The 18,257-nt window shown below is 37.5% G+C and overlaps 1 protein-coding gene across 3 annotated transcripts in view; it reads left to right on the top strand.

Annotated features, from left to right (window-relative positions):
* The window catches only part of GRIA4 (glutamate ionotropic receptor AMPA type subunit 4), a gene marked incomplete at its 3' end in the record, with an annotated part of 226,870 nt that overhangs the window by 109,934 nt on the left and 98,679 nt on the right, over nt 1-18,257 (top strand). The window lies entirely within an intron of this gene.

The raw sequence follows: 18,257 nt of genomic DNA, 5'->3' as shown, positions 1-18,257 counted from the left end.
TCTTAGGCACATGGTTTAGAGGTGGAGTTGATAGTGCTAGGTTAATTGTTGGAGTCGATGATCTTCAAGGTCTTTTCCAACCAAAATGATTCTATGACTCAATTTAGGCCCTCCAAACTAGAGGAAATTCAACACAAATGTGGGCATTGCACCCGCAACAGAATAACCTCACCAGTAAGCCCTGCCAGCTGATGGAATAAAAAAAGCTTTTCAGAAAGGGACCTGAGGTCCTGATGTGTTGAACAGAAGTCAGCAGTGCACTGTATTTGTTCAGCCTTAAGAAGAGAAGGCTCCAGGGCAATCTTATGACAGTCTTCAACTGCCTGATGGGAGGGTGTAGAAGGAGCCAGACTCTTCCTTGTGGTGCTCAGCAAAAGGAGAGGAGGTGGTGTTCAAAAGCTGCAGCAATGGAGCTTATGGTTCACTATTAGGAAAACTTCATGGTGGAAGTGATGAAGCACTAAAATAGGTTGCCTAGAATGTTTCTACAATATCCATCAAAATTCAGGTATTCAGAGCTCAAATGGACATACCTTGAGTAACATACTGTGATTGACCCAGCTTTGAGCAGGAAATGCAATAAGATGTCCTCCAGAGGTCCCTTTCAGCCATAATTATTCCATGATTCTGTGACTGTGACAACAACAAATATGCACAAAAGTCTTCATAATAGTACCAGTGATGAGCTAAATGCCAAGGTCTCCTGTGAACTCTATTCATAAGCAAATATCTAGTTTTAATTTCGTCAGTACTTCTGAATATTGCTGAGTGGAGGCATGGAGCATACAGCCAAGAATCTGGGATGCTCTAGGTGGAAATCATTTTCTATGTAATTCACCCAAAGGGTCTTTCCACAAAACCAGCTTCCCATGAGGAAAAAATGTATGGCCGATTTTGGTCAGCATGAAAGACCAAGTCTGCAAAAGCACTTAAACACATAATTCCCATTCTTTTTCACAGGATTTTCTGATAACTTGTGGTTCTGGTCTTTACATTCTTGGAGGTCCTTTTGAAAAATAAATATTATTTATTTCCTAGGGGTCTCCTTTCCTGTAATTTAAACACTTACATTTTAATAGAATCATAGAATGGTTTAGGTTGGAAGGGACCTTTAAAGATCATCTAGTCCAACCCCCTTGCCATGGGCAGGGACATTTTTCACTAGACCTGCTTGCTCAAAGCCCCATCCAACCTGACTTTGAACACTTCCAGTGATGAGGCACCCACGACTTCACTAGGGAAACCTGTTCCAGTGTCTCACCACCCTCATCGTAAATCATTTTCCTCATATCCAATCTAAATGTACTCTTTTTCAGTTTTAAACTGTTGCCCTTCATTCTGTCACTACAGGCTCTGGTGAAAAGTCTCTTCCTTTCTAATATGCCCCCATTACATATATTGAAAAGCTGCAATAAAGTCTTCCCAGAGTCTTCTCCAGGTTTAACAGCCCCAACTCTCTCAGCCTCTGACACTATTCTATGCCTCTTACCACTTTCCTGGCCCTCCTCTGGACACACTCCAACAGGCCCATGTCTTTGTTGTACCAGAAACCCCAGAGCTGGATGAGGACTCCAGGTGGGGTCTCACCAGAGTGGAGCAGAGGGGCAGAATCACCTCCCTCGACCTTCTGGTCACACTCCTTTTAATGCACCCCAGTATACAGTTGGCTTTCTGGGCTGCAAACATGCATTGACACCTCATGTCCAACTTTTCATCCACCAGAACCCCCAAGTCCTTCTCTGCAGGGCTGCTCTCAATCCCTTCGTCCTCCAGCCTGTATTGATACCAGGGGTTGCCCTGACCCAGGTGCAGGACCTTGCACTTGGCCTTGCTGAACTTTGTGAGGTTTACTTGGGTTAATTTCTCAAACCTATCAAGGCCCCTCTGGATGGCATCCCATCCCTCTGGCACATCAACTGCACTACTCAGCTTGATGTCATCTGCAAGCTTGGTGGGAATGCGCTCAGTCACAATGTCTGTGTCCTTAACGAAGATATTAAATGGTGTTGGTCCTAGTATGACCCTTGAGGGACACCACTCATTACTAGTTTCCATTTAGACACTGAGCCATTGACTAAATTTTTGAATGCAGCCATTCAGCCAATTATCCATCTAACAGTTCCTCCATCAAATCCATATCTCTCCAATTTAGAGATAAGAATGTTGTGTGAGACTGTATCAAAGGCATTGCAGAAGTTTATGTAATTTGTATGCTTTGGAACATTCAGAATTTGGGAGACAGAGAAAGGGACACATTAAGTACTGGTAATGAGATTGTGTATGATAAAGGATACTGTTTTCATTTCTCTTCTTCCCCAGAAAACTATTAGAAACACTGGAGTAGTTTGTATTAAGGCCATTAAAATATTTTCTTGTGTTTTAATTAACCTCTTAATTTACAAATGTGCACATTTTCCTTTTTAATTCTCTTTTAAATAGCTGTTTTTATGTTTTGATCTCCTTTCCCTGGCTTTTGTTGTTTTGTCTCAAAAACATGAACAGAGAAGTAAACTATTTGGCAATAGTAAGTTTAGATTGAGCCTATATGAAATCTTACCAATTTCAGTCCCTAAATAAGATGGAGTTCTGTGGTGTAGACAAGGGGTAGAAGTACTCAAGTCTGTATACATTAATAAGAGGAGGAAAAATGGGATTTCCTCATCTTTAGTGTTTACTGTAGGCATTATAACGAATTCTTCAAAAGCAGTATTGAAGACCTAAAAGGCATGTGGAAGTATTTCTTATGCATGAGTCACGCCTTTCCCTACCCCCACAAAACATACTGTCTAAATGGATTTTTTTAATCCATTTGTCTTTCTTACTAAACACTTTAAAGAGTGACAGATTACTGTGTGTAATTATGACATTCATTGATTCATTGGAAACTATTGTTCTGCTTTCTGAGCTCACTATTTCATCTTTCTTCTTCCTACATATCAGAGTTTTTTTTACATGTTAGAGATATTTCAAACAGCAGTGAGACAAGTCTCAGGGGAATGTAGTCCTCATGAGAAAGTCATACCTCTGGAGGAATGAATTTACTTGGCTACAACCCTTGATTCACCGTGCTGTAGAATATGATTATCTCATGAGATTTCATGCTCAGTTATATTAAATAGCTTATGCATTTCCTAATACTTTAATGGTTTTGCATCTCTTCCTAAACTTACAACAAAAAAATAGTCTGTACTTTAAAAAGATTGTTGGTGTTCATGTAAATAATGCTAATCATGATAAATTAAGCACTTTTTAAATTTGGAGCATGGGTTATATGAAAAACTTCAAGCTATATAGGGGTGCCCAAGACTTCTAACCATGGCAATTCTTGTGACTTGTCTTCAGGAAAGGGTTTCTGAGAAGGTTTACTAGGGTGATCATCACTATGCACAGCCTGTGTCATGAGAGGAGAGTAAAAAGGCCCTTCTGTAAATGAAAAGTGATTGTTACATTGAGACAATAAAAGTAATAGAGGAAGTGGAACTTTTTAAGCTAAAGGACAGTGTTGATTCAAATGTGAAGCAGCATAGAAGTGGCAAAAAATGAACTAGTGAATTTATGTTGGAAATCAGAAGATTATTAAGCAAAAGCGGAAGAAGGTTGTGGAAAGCCACCAAGTGAGCTTTATGGAGAAAAGACTGTGAAATACTTTTAAAAGGGAAATTTATGATTCTTAGAGTTTGTACAGGTGTTTTGTCAGGGAATGAATTTTACTTTTAGTGTTTGAAACAGGAAATATGTATTGTTCTAATATAGTGTGCTTCCTAGTATAGTGTTTCTGTATCGACTTATTAAAAAAGCATATATACCCTTTTAGGGAAGATATAATATCCAGCATTATATAGATAGAGGACAGAGATGTTTGGTAATTTTTAAATTAATAATGGTAATTTTGGGGTGATCAAACCCACTTTTTAGCTTCAAACCTGTAGTAATGATAAATACTATAGAATGCTTTGTAAAGACTATAGAGTATAAATCAGTAATCATCAATAATCAGTCAATAAACTGCATAGTACTGATAATACAAAATAAGAACTTCTGCTGGTTTACAATTACCAAACTTTTTTCCCTGGTCCAAGGCTGTGTATTTTATTAGTTTTGCAAATGTCAATGTCATTGAGGAAAAATCAACATTATCTGAATAGTCTAAGAAGAGTCCAAGATAAATACAAAGTGATCCTGTTCAAATTCTCCATGAACATCTAGGATTTAATTTTGTAAATGGAGGGTCAGTAGTGTTGTCTGTCTAGAAAGACCACTAAGGTAAAAGAAAGATCAGGCTGCTAAGAAGATAAAAACCAAGAACTATCAAGATTTTATGCACTTGTCAAGGAAAAGTAAGTTTCTGAAAATGAGTTGCCTGACCCTTTCATACAGTTTGCTCCTGTGTTTCTTATTATATCTCACTGTCTGACTGGACAGGAGCTCTTCTGCCTGCTGGAGTCAAGTAACTCTTCTATAAGGTTCAGCAGTCTTTGATAGGACTTTTAGGAAATTAATTCCTTTCCCTTTGGATTTCATCCCATCTCCAACACCTAGCCAATATTTTCAGTAAGACCTTTTCTTCTCTTGCTATTCCTCTAGGGTGTTATGTTTTACTTGTTGGATTAAGAAAAACCTGAGGTTTTGATGAGCAAAATGTGTCACCCTCTTGAATAAAAAAATAAACTTTTAATAGGCAAAAGCCCCTTTGAAAATCATATTCTACCTTGCTGACTATCTATTTTACCTGGATTGCCATATAATTAGCTGAATTCCCTCAGCAGATTACTGTAAGTGCTTTGGGTTTCACTGGGATTATGCATACAAAAAAAATATATGTATCGGATTTTATGTTTACATTTTTTCATCCGTAGTGTGCACAGGATCCAAGTATCCTAGTGGGATGGTGAGTGGGGTACAAACGCTCCCACTGCGGGGAAATTACGGAGAGGCATCCAGGAAGGACTGCGTCACAGGATTGGGCCCAGCTGCTCACTGGTGCCAGAAATAAGATCTCTGTGTTCATCAGATTGCAAGCAAAAGCACCAGATGAAATTCTCTATTGAATTGTTAGAGAAGAGGTGGGACTAAACAGCATAAAAAGATTTAATTCTCTTTTCATAATTCAGTATATATGAATGTAAGCAGGAACAACAATAATAATGCTCTAGAGAATTGGAGGAAGTTTTAACTCAAGGTAATATACCTGTGCCACATAATGAGGAACAGTCACAGTTTTTATATGATTATCATCAGTATCTTTGAACTTGATTACTTCACTCTTTAGCTAATTCTTAATCTCAGCCTTCAAGTGGTTAGGCACTTGAAGTAGCTTGGCATTCCGTTTTCTGCAAAATGAAGAAGTAGCTACTGAATGTGATTTTGATTCTCTTTAGCCCTATTGTACAAAAATAGAATGTAGGGTTATTTCCCAGTCTGTTGAACACTTCCCACATTAATTTTTACCCTATGATGTAGATATATTACGTTTGTGGTTTAAGTCTTTGTTTACTTTGAAAAGAAGCATTTCAATTTAAAAAAATAAAATAAAGTACCATAAACCAGATAATCAGATGTAACAATAAGTCTATAGACTGGATTCCTGTAATTCCACTGAGATGCCTATAAATCCCTACAAATACAATGAAGTACTCTAATGCTGCATGGATTTGGTCTTGAGGGAGAGTCCAACATGAAGATTGCTTGCAAATACTTAAAATTCAAAAGGAGCGACATCAGGAAGAGATTCCATGACGTTTATTTATAGGATGTGCCCACTTTATTGCCTGCTCTTTCCAATGCTTTGTTTCCTGCTAAATTTTGTTTTCCACTTTGTTGACAAATGCAGACATTGTGCAAAACCACAGAGTGCCAATCTAGTAAAAAGTAATTTTACACTAGTGTATTTGGGTATCCCAAGTGACTGATCGTACCTTGTAAGTTCATTCTTTGTAAGTCATACTTTCTAAGTTTGTCCTGTACATGCAGCTTTTAGTGCAAGTTATATTGTTGTGGCATTTCACCTGTGACATTCAGGGGAACCAGCATTTGGACATGTCTGCTATTGTCATGGTTACTGTACAAAAGGAGATTCCCAGGAGCCTTTCCAGGATGTAGGTAGAAGTTCCCAAGAATGATGCAGGCATGGGCACAGGCCTTCTTTACACAGAAATGATAGGTATTTTACCACATTTTAATTACACATCTTAAATGCATCAGGGCAGGATATCTGTAGCTGACTTTGTAAAACTTTAATTGAAATAAATCTGCAGGACAGAAAACCAAAGACACAGTGTAATGGAGAAGCATGGCTTGTAGGTAAGAATGTGCAATAAGATATCAAGAGTTATTTAAAAACAGTGTAGCTTTCAGGTTTGAGTATTGCTGTCTTACAGCATAAAGACCTTTTCTGGTACCAGTTTTGAGTGGTGTGAGACCACAAGTTCAATTCCTTGTGGGTTTCAGTAGACATGCAAGTCTGGTGCCTGGAGCAAGATACTGTACCAACAAAGAAAGTTGCTATTTCACTGAATGTTGAAATGTCATTTTGCTGCAAGTTATCCTTAATAAATTCTAACATCTCCCTGGTAAACGTTTTGTAGTGTTTGTCTGTGTGCTAGGGTTTTTCTTAAGTTTCTTTCCTACCCAGATATTGACTATCTTGGATATTAAGTGACTGAGATCATTCCAGGGTGGAAAAGGGCTTTTGCTATTGCAGTCTACTGAATATGTCATACACTTCACCTCTGTAGCTCTCCTCTGCCAGGAAATAACTAATATTGACATACTGACATGCTGACAATGAACTGTCATAAACGTCATGAATACTTGGGAGAAAAACCTGTGCTTTATCTATGGTAGACATGTCTGGTCATGTTTGATATGTTCAGTTTGCAAATAAGGCATGTCATTTAAAAATCAAAATCTGTCCCTTCCTGTCTTTTGGAAATTATTATAAAATATATACAGCAGCTTTTTAAACTATACTTTTTGTATGCCAAAACTGTGCCACACATGTTGTGACCATCCTGAAGCTGTGAAACTGAGTGTGTATGAAAGATATAGAAGAGAAAGTTGCACAGAAGAGGTCAACATTCAGTCTAAAAAGTTAAAACAACTATTTCTGGAAAGAAAGTATAGCGAGACAAGATATAACATAGTGACAAAACATAAGTTCCAGTCCAGACTGTAATTTGTGATGTTCATTAGCCATATTCACGTATAACATTAATATGCTTTGTGACAGGACTGCAGTTTTAGTGTACAGTACCAGTCCTCTGAAGAAGGGTTCCCATCCTGCCTGCCAGCTGTGAAGACTAGGGTCTTATTTTCCTATCTGGTTCTTTGCTAGCTTTCACTTTAACTTCTTCTTTGTCAGTTACATTTTCACCTGGCACAGAATTAGTTGTACACTTAAATTCCAGTTAATTTATTCAATGCCTTTTGGAATTAAAGGCTCTCAATTTTAATTACATCAGATTTTGAATATTGGACTGATTTCTTCTCCCATGAGTAGTTCCAACTAAAGTCAATACGAATATTTTATGAGTTACGCAACAGGATTTGTCCTATCTTTTGTAAGTAATCCTAAAAAAAAAGCAGTATTTATAGTAGTTCTCTGGTTCTCATTCTGTGAAAATTCAACTTAGAATATGGGCTGTGTGGTGACTCATCTGTAATGTTGCAAAAGGATGACAGAAATAAAAATGCCAAATAAATTATCTAAATCATTTATTCCTAAGCATATTTTAAAACAAAATAATATTAATAAAAATAAAGACCTATACATATTCAAATATGTCTAATTTGTATTATATTTTATATTTTGATCATCATATTTTTAAATTAATTACTGAATATCCATGTGAAAGCAAGCTGTTTTATTTTCAGACTAAGTGTGAAAAATGCTTTTGAAATGTCGACCTAATTAAAAAAAAAGTAGAAATAAAGAACTTGCCCTACCTTCAAGTCTGATGGGTTTCTGAAGTTGTCTTTTTTGAGACTTTTCTGCGTACATTGTATGGCACCGAGGCCTTTGAGCACAACATAATTTATGTAAATACAAACAATTATTCACAGCAGGGTGCCTAAAATTTTATTCACATTCTCTGTCACAGGGAGTATTGTAGAGGGTCTATGTCGTATTTCATGTTAGTTTTCTTAGGATCAGAATAACCATTTTAATCATGAAAACGAATTGTCATCAGACTCTTGCTGGAAAAGGATTTCTTCATTTAAACTGCCAATAAATAGCAAATATTAACATTTTCAGACAGAGATAAAAACCCTAAAGAAATACCTGTGAAGTAACTACAACTGTTTTTGTTGCACAAAAATTAAGCCACTAAGGCTTTTAAAGTGTTTGTTCAGTGATACACAAGTCAACATGCCATCATCAATAGAATGCTAAATGTAAGTAAAACTGGTATCTTGTACCATGTTCTTCCATGAACAGATGTTTTATGTTTCTTCTTCGTGTCTGTCTTGAGCAACCTTGGGAGACATTTGAAACATGGTGCTTCAGGGCAGCTCCAGCCCATGGAGGCTGCCAGGCCCTGAGACAGAGGTCTCTGGGCGGGAGAACCCCACACATGAGCCCTTTGCAAATTCACACCCTCCTTCCAACAGGGCAGGGCCTGCACACAACTTCTCACAAGGTTTTTTGATGGAAACATCCTCCAGTGTGTAAATATTGAGATTGTTGTCCTCCTATCATCTCCAATGTTAACAGCTCAGCAGGGAAACTCCTGCTGCTGCTTATGTCTGTGCAAATTGTCTCTCATAAAACCATCTCATAAGAGGCATAGGCAAATGTCCAGTTTCTGTAATGGTGATGTTTGTTTATTTGTAATTAATTAGCCTGAGATCTGGCTCAATGACTTAGAACCAGATTTAGCTGGTAACTTTGGCAAGAGGAACGAGGTCACCCTGTCTCTTGTACCTGGGGAGATGGTACCATGTACATCTCAGCCTGGAGTCACAGCCCAAGGTGCCGTCTGAGCCTTCCTTCAGGCTGCCGGGAGGCACAACTTCAGTAACACAAGCAAAACGTGGTGTGCTTAAGGAATTATATGCAATTTTACAGCTGTAGCCAGGTGTCTGGGAAGCACTTAAGGATTCCCAGCGAAGGAGCTGGGTGTGCTATCTGCTCCCTTCCACTTTGCTTCCAGAGAAAATGCCCTCAAGTATTAATTGTGGCCCACTGACCTTTTTGGAATAACATTTCAGTCCTTAGGTTGAAAAGGCTGGGCATTGCTGCATGAAGCAGACTGGAAAATGTAAATCTGCATTGTATCTCTTGAGGAAAATAAGACAGTTGCGGTAATTTATGTTGTTTAAGATGCTCTGTTATGAAATAATATCTCATCAGTCACATTGAAAAGAGCAGTGGAAGCAGAAGCCAAAACATATAAAAAAGCATTAGTGGGAAGGAGGTTTTTTCCACAGTAGTTTTTGAGCAATAAGCATGGAGTTGTTCCAGGCAGGAATTTATAAGAAAAGTCAAGATAAATTAAATAATATTGTGTAGTTAGATGGGTTAGGTTATCATCTCCTTTTTCAGAAATAGATTTAATTTCCAAGTACAGCAGTTGCAACCTCAAAAAATGTGGTGAAAGTGGGATTTTTCTGGTTTTACACTAGTACAGCTGAAATCAGACCCTATTTAATATTTTATTTTCAACTTAAGGTACAGTCTAAAATGCCAAACATATATTCTAGGACTTATAAAGGACTTATAAAGTATTTTATATCTATTTATCATTTACTGGGTTCTCGCTTCTCATTCCTCTTAGCTAGAGGGAGTCCCTCTGTTGTATTTTTTTTTTCACCTCCTTAAGTTTTTTCAGCCACTTCCCACACTCTGTGCATCTTTTTTTTTGATATTCTTTTATAAACTACATAGCCACTGAAGCAAATATTGCAATAAAATTTTGCCACCTCTCTGATTCTTTATACCAGGCTGCAGAGTAATTTTCTCTGTCTTTCTCAGCCTTGGTGATATTTTAGCATTGTTTTTATGCTGTGGAGCTACTCTGGATGGAGAGATGAAGACTATACCACCCAGGACACTCTCAGTCCTAATGATCATGACATGGTGGCCTCAGGGCCATCCAGTGACACATGCAGAGTCCCATGTTTTGCAGCAGGGAGAGTGGGTATCTTGCTACTATTGAGCTCCTAGGGAACACTTATGAGAAAACCAAATTACGGCTTTTATTTCTATTCATAGAAATATCCTAAATTGAAATATATAAGGAATGTCCATTTTTATTAAATGCTATTTCCATTTTTTTGAAACATTTGTCCTATTTTCTTCTGGTGAGTCCTATTTAGAAAATCTCACTCATGTTCATTAAGACTTGGGATGTCACCAGAGTGCACTTTTCGGTGAATAAACAGCTGTTCAGGGAAGGAAAAATACTCAGATCTAAAATGAGCAAAGTTCTTAAGACGATATGCTTTCAAAAATGGTCAGCTCAAGTGCCACTGTATAATGAAACGTCACAGGCACTTAACTTTTATGGAGCAGTTATTGACTGGTCACTGTGTTCATTTTCAGACATTAATGCCAAGGTCAGTTAAAACTAACTGAAGTCCAGATCAACATATATTTAATACAAGAAACTTGCCAGGATTTTATTGCGATTTTCTATCCTGGCCTGTTTTCAGACAGGCCAACCACAGCTTTTAATGTCTGTATTCTTTTACCTGTTATCTTTTCATTATACCTCGCCCATTTCCATGTTTTCCACTAAATGTCAGTTCCTGCAGCTGGAATTTAATTTGAATTGTTAAATACATTCATTCTACCAGAGCTTTGAACATGAGTTTATGATTACTTCTTGGAATATAGCTTGCCTCAGTGGGACGTAATAAATTAGTCTAATCATATAGTGAGTACTTACTTCATCCTGTGTTTGTTCCTGCTAGGAACTGAAATTGTCTGTGTAATTGTATGCAAATCCTTTCACCAGAATAATCAGAGAAAACCTACATGTAACTGCCCATCCTGCACAAGAGAAGCATAAAAGTAACCTAACTTTTAATTCTACTTAAATGAAAAGTTGTGTCCCTGTATGTAAAAAGTAGGTACAAAACAGAACTTAAATTAAAAGGCATGTGAGTAGCAAACAGATGCTTTGCTAATATTGCAGGCTGCTTTTAGTCCTGCACAGTACTATGTTAATACTGTTCAAGGCATTGAACCTGAAAAATAATAATATTGGGATTTTTCATTTTAAACCTGGGGAGATTTCTGAAAATACGTGAGATAGGTGATAAGGGGTTTTATGAGTTGCCCTCAGAGGGTGCCTGCTTCCCTTCTGTGCCTGCAGGAGACTGGAGTAAGTAGCTCAGACTTAGCCATCAGGCTTTGAATTGAGATCAATTCTCCTGTAAGTCTCCTACTCCAAGGCATGTTTTATATATTGGCCTCAAATCATTCTGATTTGCTGCTTTGAACTCTGTCAAATATTTTAGCATTAATTTTTAAGAAGAGTTTTAGTCATGTAGGACTTGTCCAGTGTCCTGTATAAAGATGGTATTATTCCATCCTTCAACTTCCTTGTTTCTCTATTCAAGTACCTAGATATTACATTAGCTGTCTTACTCATAGCATTACCGGAAAAGATTGGTTCTGCATATCTATGACTGTGATAATAGTGCTTGTGAAGACACTCAAATGAGGCAAGGTTACAAACTGCCTTTTGCCCCATACGTTCTTTTCAGAGGAGGGATGAGAAGAGGAGGGATAGGGTAGAAGAAGCTGAAACAAACTGTATTTGTTAATTTTCCTCCTTTAAAAATTCTGTCACTGCTTTGTATGCTGTTTTGCAGAGATTCATATTAAGTATTTCCATATATACATATATATGTAATATAGAAGAATTTATTAAAATGCTTTTTCACTTTTGGTTTTTTTCCTTGTAGGATTTTGTTCTTTTCTAGAAATTCAGGTTCTAAGCCATTTTCAGGATTTAATTGAGAGTGATGCTTCAAGCCCCTCAGCTGAAATGCCTGGGAGGTGCAAGATTATTCAATATCATTACACTTCAATGAAAGCCAGTTTATTAAATCTTTGGATGCTTCCCAAATCGTTATTGCAGTCCAAAAAGAATGATTTGCATCTTAATTCTGGTCTACATCAGAAGAACTAGGAGTTAGTTTTAGGAACTGGAATGAAATCACAGATCTTTAGGCTTATCTGTAAACTTAGTTGTTTGGTGGTGGGCATGAAGAGTGTCAACTTTTAATAATTTCTTGTCTGTGTGTAAGTTTAAAAGACATAGCAAGGCTTATCCCAGATGTGTTTCAATCAATAGGGAACCATATTATAGTCAGAGCATCCAAATTTTACAACCTTTCTTCTGAGGACATACTACATTTTTCTGAAAAAGTTAACTACTTGAGAGTACAGATTTCAAAAAGATCTTAACACAATTGAAATTTAAAATCAGAAATAATGTGCCTGTGATCTACAAGTAGAACTTAGACAAGGAGTAAGATCCTATAAATTATATGCTGTGTAGCCACCAATAAATAGTGACGTGGCCACACATGCATAGAGATAGAATTAAGGCTCTGACTCCCTTAAAATGAATGCTTCTTGGTGCGAATGCTTATTGTTTCAGTCTGAAGATTGTTCTTACATTTTCCTCTCATGTATGTATTAAAAACAGCACTCCATGAATGCTGATAGGCAGAGATTGTTGGATATTTTGTAGTAAAATACTAGTTTTCTAACACATCCCTATAGAAAGGAGGCAGAAGTTGTGATATCAAGGTCCTAATTTAGTGCTCAGAGTCAGTTTTGTCCTAGGGCACAAGAATCTTACACGCAGGCTGAGGCAGATGCCTTGTGAGGAAAAGTAGTACGTGACAATATAATGAAAGACAGTGCCATAATACACTAATTAGAATACATTAGGGTACTGCTAATTTTAAGATATGCCAGCTCTTGAGTGCTTTAGCTTGCAGTCTTAATATTATTTGACATGGTTCTTTTGGATGTTGTTTAGACAAAAGTCTATGTACAATTTTATACCATTACAGGGCAAATAAAATCCTATTAAACTGAGACTAGAGAGGTAAGTTGTTGGGAAGCTAGCAACTTCTGGAAAATAATTTTGAATATAATATATGAATTTGAATTTGAATATAATATATGAGGAAGACAATTAATTACTATCAACATTACAGGCTATAGGTTTTAGTGAAATGAAGAATTTTTATTTTAAGACATTGCTCTAAAGAAGAAAAGCTTAAGCCATAATGTATAAAAGCAAGGAGCATTTACAACTAAGCTGGATATTTGTCAAATAAATAGTAATAAGAACAACAAAGAAAAAAGGTAATAAGTTAAATATTTGAACATAGTGTATTTACTTCCAAAATAAGTTCAATTCTTCCTGTTTTCTCTCCTTTTTTAAAAAAAATACTGAGACACATCAGCCCTAATGATCACCCTAAGATGACATACGAGATACCTAGTTATTCAGAGAGACTATATACCCTCTACAGTTACTTTAAAATGCTGGCCTGACAGAAAGTAAGCCTAGCCAGCTTAACTGCTGGTTTTTGATTGTGTTGTTTTTTGGTTTTTTTTTTGTTTTGTTTTGTTTTGGGTTTTTTTTAAGGTAATAGTTTGTGAGGTTCTAATAACACTCAAATTACATACAGTTTCTGATTTAGCAGTCAAAGTTCTGCAGTAAGAATTTGACAAAATTTGCTAGGAATGTGGCTTTGTTGCTGCTTGTAAACTTCAGAGAAGCCAAAGACTTCTCACCTGAGCCAGCTAAATAATAGGCAAAGAAAAGCAAAGAAAATATAAAATGTTAACAAAGTACGTAAATGTACTTTTGGCATATATCTGTAAGTATGCTTGTATGTATTCATCTCTGTGTATGCTTGTCATAAGAAAGGGTGCTGCATTTGACATTAGTTTGAAGGCATTTGGTAAGGTGGGAAGGGTAATGCTATCTGAAAACTGTGAAAGAACAAGAAAAACTATCAGTGGCTCTCCAGTTTCTACTCATCTCTATCACTTAGTGTTTTGATGAGACACCTTTACACTCTGTTTCATATGAAGGTTGCAGACTCTGTAATGCAAAGAAGGGGAAAAGTCTTCCTGCAGAGTGGGTGTAGCATAAATGGGACCTGAAATAGCGTGAATCTTTGTTCATGAATTCCCATTGTGGAGGATGCCAAACCTGCTCCCATATGCTCACTGAAAGCATGTAACTTACATTTAAGGTTCCTTTTTTTTTTTAAAAAAAAAAAAAAAGGTCACGTTTGCAATATATTGAAAGCATTTTCTTGTAACTTTATGTCTTCATCAGGAAAATAGGATTAGTAAATACTGAAGATGAATTTGCACAGGTACTGGCCTCTACAGAATTAAGGGAAAGGAGGACAGAAAGTCTGACCATTAACTACTGTTAGAGCTTGTTTTGGAGGTGTCTCACAACACCAAGAAGCTATTCAAGGTTATGGATCTCAGGGAGGCAATAGACATAAATGCAGACTATAAAGGATCCTTTATCATCAAATATTCTGAAATATGACAGCAAAACAGCTGTCCAGGAGATGGCTAAACTGGATCCATCATTTCCTCAGTTTTGTTTCAGAACCATCTGTAATAAAATTATCCTGGCCGTTGATAGTGTAGATGACTTAATTTACAACCTACATCATAACAGATAAATTTGAAAATGCACGGAATTTGGAAAGCTAATTAAACCCAAACTTTTTTTTTCTAAGAACAAATCACGTGAAATTAAAAAAAAAAATCCTTGCATCACAAAGGAACGGGTTTTGTAGACATTGGGAAAAAAAACAGATGTCTCATTCTAGAATGATTTTTGCACATTTCAGATGAAATTTTGCTAAATTATTGTATTGGGTTTGTGTGGCAAGATTTCCCCTATGCCCAACAGAGCCAATGCCAGCTGGCTCTGAGATGAACCCACCGATGGCCATGGCCAAGCCTATCAGTGATGGGGGCTGCACCTTTGGGATAACATATTTAAGAAGGGGAAAAAAACAGCACATGCACAACAGCAGCTGGAAGAGAGGAGTGAGAATATGTGAGAGAAACAACCCTGCAGGTGCCAAGGTCAGTGAAGGAGGAGGGCAGGAGGTGCTCCAAGCAGAGATTTCCCTGCAGCCTGTGGTGCAGATCGTGGTGAGGCTGCCTGTCCCTCTGCAGCCCATGAAGGTCCCATGGTGGAGCAGATCTCCACCTGCAGCCCAGGGAGGACCCCACGCCAGAGGGGTGGATGCCCAAAAGAGTTTGTGACCCTGTGGGAAGCCCACACTGGAACACATTCCTGACAGGACCTGTGGCTCTGTGGAGAGAGGAGCACACTCTGGAGCAGGATTTCTGGAAGTGCTTGTGACTTCCTGGGGGACCCAGGCTGGAGCAGTCTGTTCCTGAAGGACTGCACCCTGTGGAAGGGACCCAGGCTGGAGCAGTTCATGAAGAACTTCAGCCTGTGGGAAGAACCCACATTGGAGAAGTGCATGCAGAACTGTTTCCCATGTGAGGGACCCCATGCTGGAGCAGCAGAAGAGTGTGAGGAGTCCTCTCCTGAGAAGGAAGGAGCAGCAGAAACAACATTTGATGATCTGACTGCAACCCCTATTCCCTATCCCCCTGTGCCACTCAGGGGGAGGAGGTCGAGAAATGAGGGGTGAAGTTGAGCCTGGGAAGAAGGGAGGTGTGGGGGGAAGGTGTTTTTAAGATTTGTTTTTATTTCTCCTTACCTTACTCTGACTTGATTGGTAATTTAACTAATTTCTCTGAGTTTAGTCAGTTTTGCCCATGATGGTAGTTGCTAAGTGATCTCTCCCTGTCCTTATCTCGACCCACGAGCCTTTTGTTGTATTTTCTGTCTCCTGTCCAGCTGAGGAGGGGAGTGATGGAGTGGCTGATATAGTGACTTTGGTGAGCACCTCGTGTCCAGCCAGGGTCAACCCACCACAAAGGAGCTAAACAAATTTTGTCTTGATGAAATTTGTAGAAGATATGTAGAACACCAGTCACATACTTGAACTCAGAAAGAATATATGAGGTTCACTGTCAAATAAAGAAGTATTAAGTAGTGATCCATTCCAGTTGCAGGTTTTACCAGTATATTTGTTAATGACTTGGATGAAGAATTCCAGAATACAGTTGTTAAACTTGCAGATGATAAAAAGTTGAAAGGGTTGTGTGCACTTTGGAGTACATCTGTAAAATACATCCCATTTTCACCAGTGCACTTCAGGAAAGACTTGGATCAATGGCAACATATCTGGAGGAAAGTGAGGAAAACTGTCAGAATCTAGACTAAAACATGTTTCACAAAGAAAACCTGAAAGAATCATGTTTCAGCAACAGTAGTGCAGACAGAAATGACATAGCAGTCTTCAGTTATGTAAACCATTGCTTTAAAGAAGAAGGGAACAAACTGCCCTACAGGCCTACTAGAGATAGGACAAGAATGAGTGGCTTTAAATTGTGCCAAGAGAGACTTAGGTTAGACTTTAGGTAACATCTCCTGATGATAAGGATAATTATGCAATTAATATATTTGCTAGGAAGTTACTCTTTAGGCATTTTTAAGGCCAAAGAAAGATACCTGTCTAGAATGATTTAAATATAATTTATCTGTCTTGGGGGATGGAGGGAGAGAGAGGAATACATGGGATTATTTCATGAGCTGCCTGTCTTATTTTCCAGTCTACATGTCATTTCTGTGAATTAGAACCAAGAAGGACTCAGAACACACCTGTAGTTCTAGCTTTTACAATATTGTCTAAATTGATGAGATTGTATGTACTTTTGTTGAATGCTCTATCTCCAACTCCACATGCAGAGAAAATCAGCCATGCAAATGAGTTATCGTGTGTCAAAGGTTATATGATAGATTTTCTAAATCTTACTGATTGTGTTTGAATTCTGAAAGCTGTATACTGCCCAAAATTTAAAACAAAACCATATATTAATAAAAAGGGATTGGTCATACTGAGGAAAACTAGAATACAATTGAGTTTGATGTTTGTAGCTATTGTTGAATGTACATTCATGCATCAGTCATACTGTAAATTTCTTGTGTGGTTTTCATCACTGTAGTGTCTGGGTTCATCTCACCAAGATTTGGCTAGATAAATGGTAGTTATTTTCACTAAAACTCATGTCTAGACTCCTTCGGTTATTCATTGGAGAAATAGAAAAGCACCTCTGAGATAGATATCTAAGAAAAAAAAAATGCTTTTTTTATGGGGTATATGTCTCTCCTTTGAAAGCCTGGATTATTAGCTTAGACAACTACTTTACAGACAGCTAGAGCTAAGTGACATGAATCCAATCCTGAATGTCAAATATATTGGCTTATCCATACTAAATGATTTGATCATTTATTCTTCACTTCTGCTGTGCTGGATTTATAACAAATTTATTTCTTCTTCTGATCCTAATATGAATTCCAATAGATGGAAGTAGCATTCATAAAATAGCTCCAGCATTTCGGTGTCTGTGGCTGTTGGGATCATAGCTAATCTTGGGAATAGGATCAATTCCAATTTGAAAGTTAATTGGGCCCAGAAAGAGAAGAAAATGAATTTGCATCTCAGTAATGTGCAGTATATGATCCTCATCCTTGGAAAAGACCCATGTTCATCAGAGATGTTTTCTGTTCCTGTGGCCATAACAAATACGTTGCATATTCTGCTTCCAACTGTATTAACCTGTTAACTTGTGTCATTTGGTATTGTCAGTCTGCTAGCCAGGGTAAAATACAGTAATAATATGTAAATATTGCATCCTCTTCATCATAGAAAATCAATATTAAGTTATTTCTTGCACAATAATTCCAAAATAAAAAATATTACTCGGTGTGCTACTGTTTGGAGCAAGCAGCCACTTTGCTTTCTGTCTCTTTGCAAGGCCATCATGAACAATTGCATGCACTTAGAGGAAGTGGTTTCCCAGAATGAAAAGGCTGCTGGAACATTAAAATTATTGAAATTTAATTATAACACTGTAAGTGATTGCTGAAAAATTTCCAATGAAAGCAAGAAAGCAGTAAAAGAAAAAAAGAAGGGGGGGGGGATGGAAAAAAAGGAAACAAGCCAAGCATGTGCATTCCAGCAGAAAAATAAGTCAAGAAAATGCTTCTCTCTTCAGTTTATTCTGAACACACTGAAGAGATTTAGATATCAGATTTTACTTTTCATTTAAATGGAAATAACTGAAATTAAGTCATCGACTGCTGAAATCAAATTGGATAGAG

This window comes from Streptopelia decaocto (genome assembly GCF_964273445.1).
Source record: "Streptopelia decaocto genome assembly, chromosome: 1".
NCBI classification, from domain to species: Eukaryota; Metazoa; Chordata; class Aves; order Columbiformes; family Columbidae; genus Streptopelia; species Streptopelia decaocto.
The sequence above is the reverse complement of the archived record's forward strand: the minus strand, read 5'-3'. Positions and strand labels throughout refer to the sequence as shown.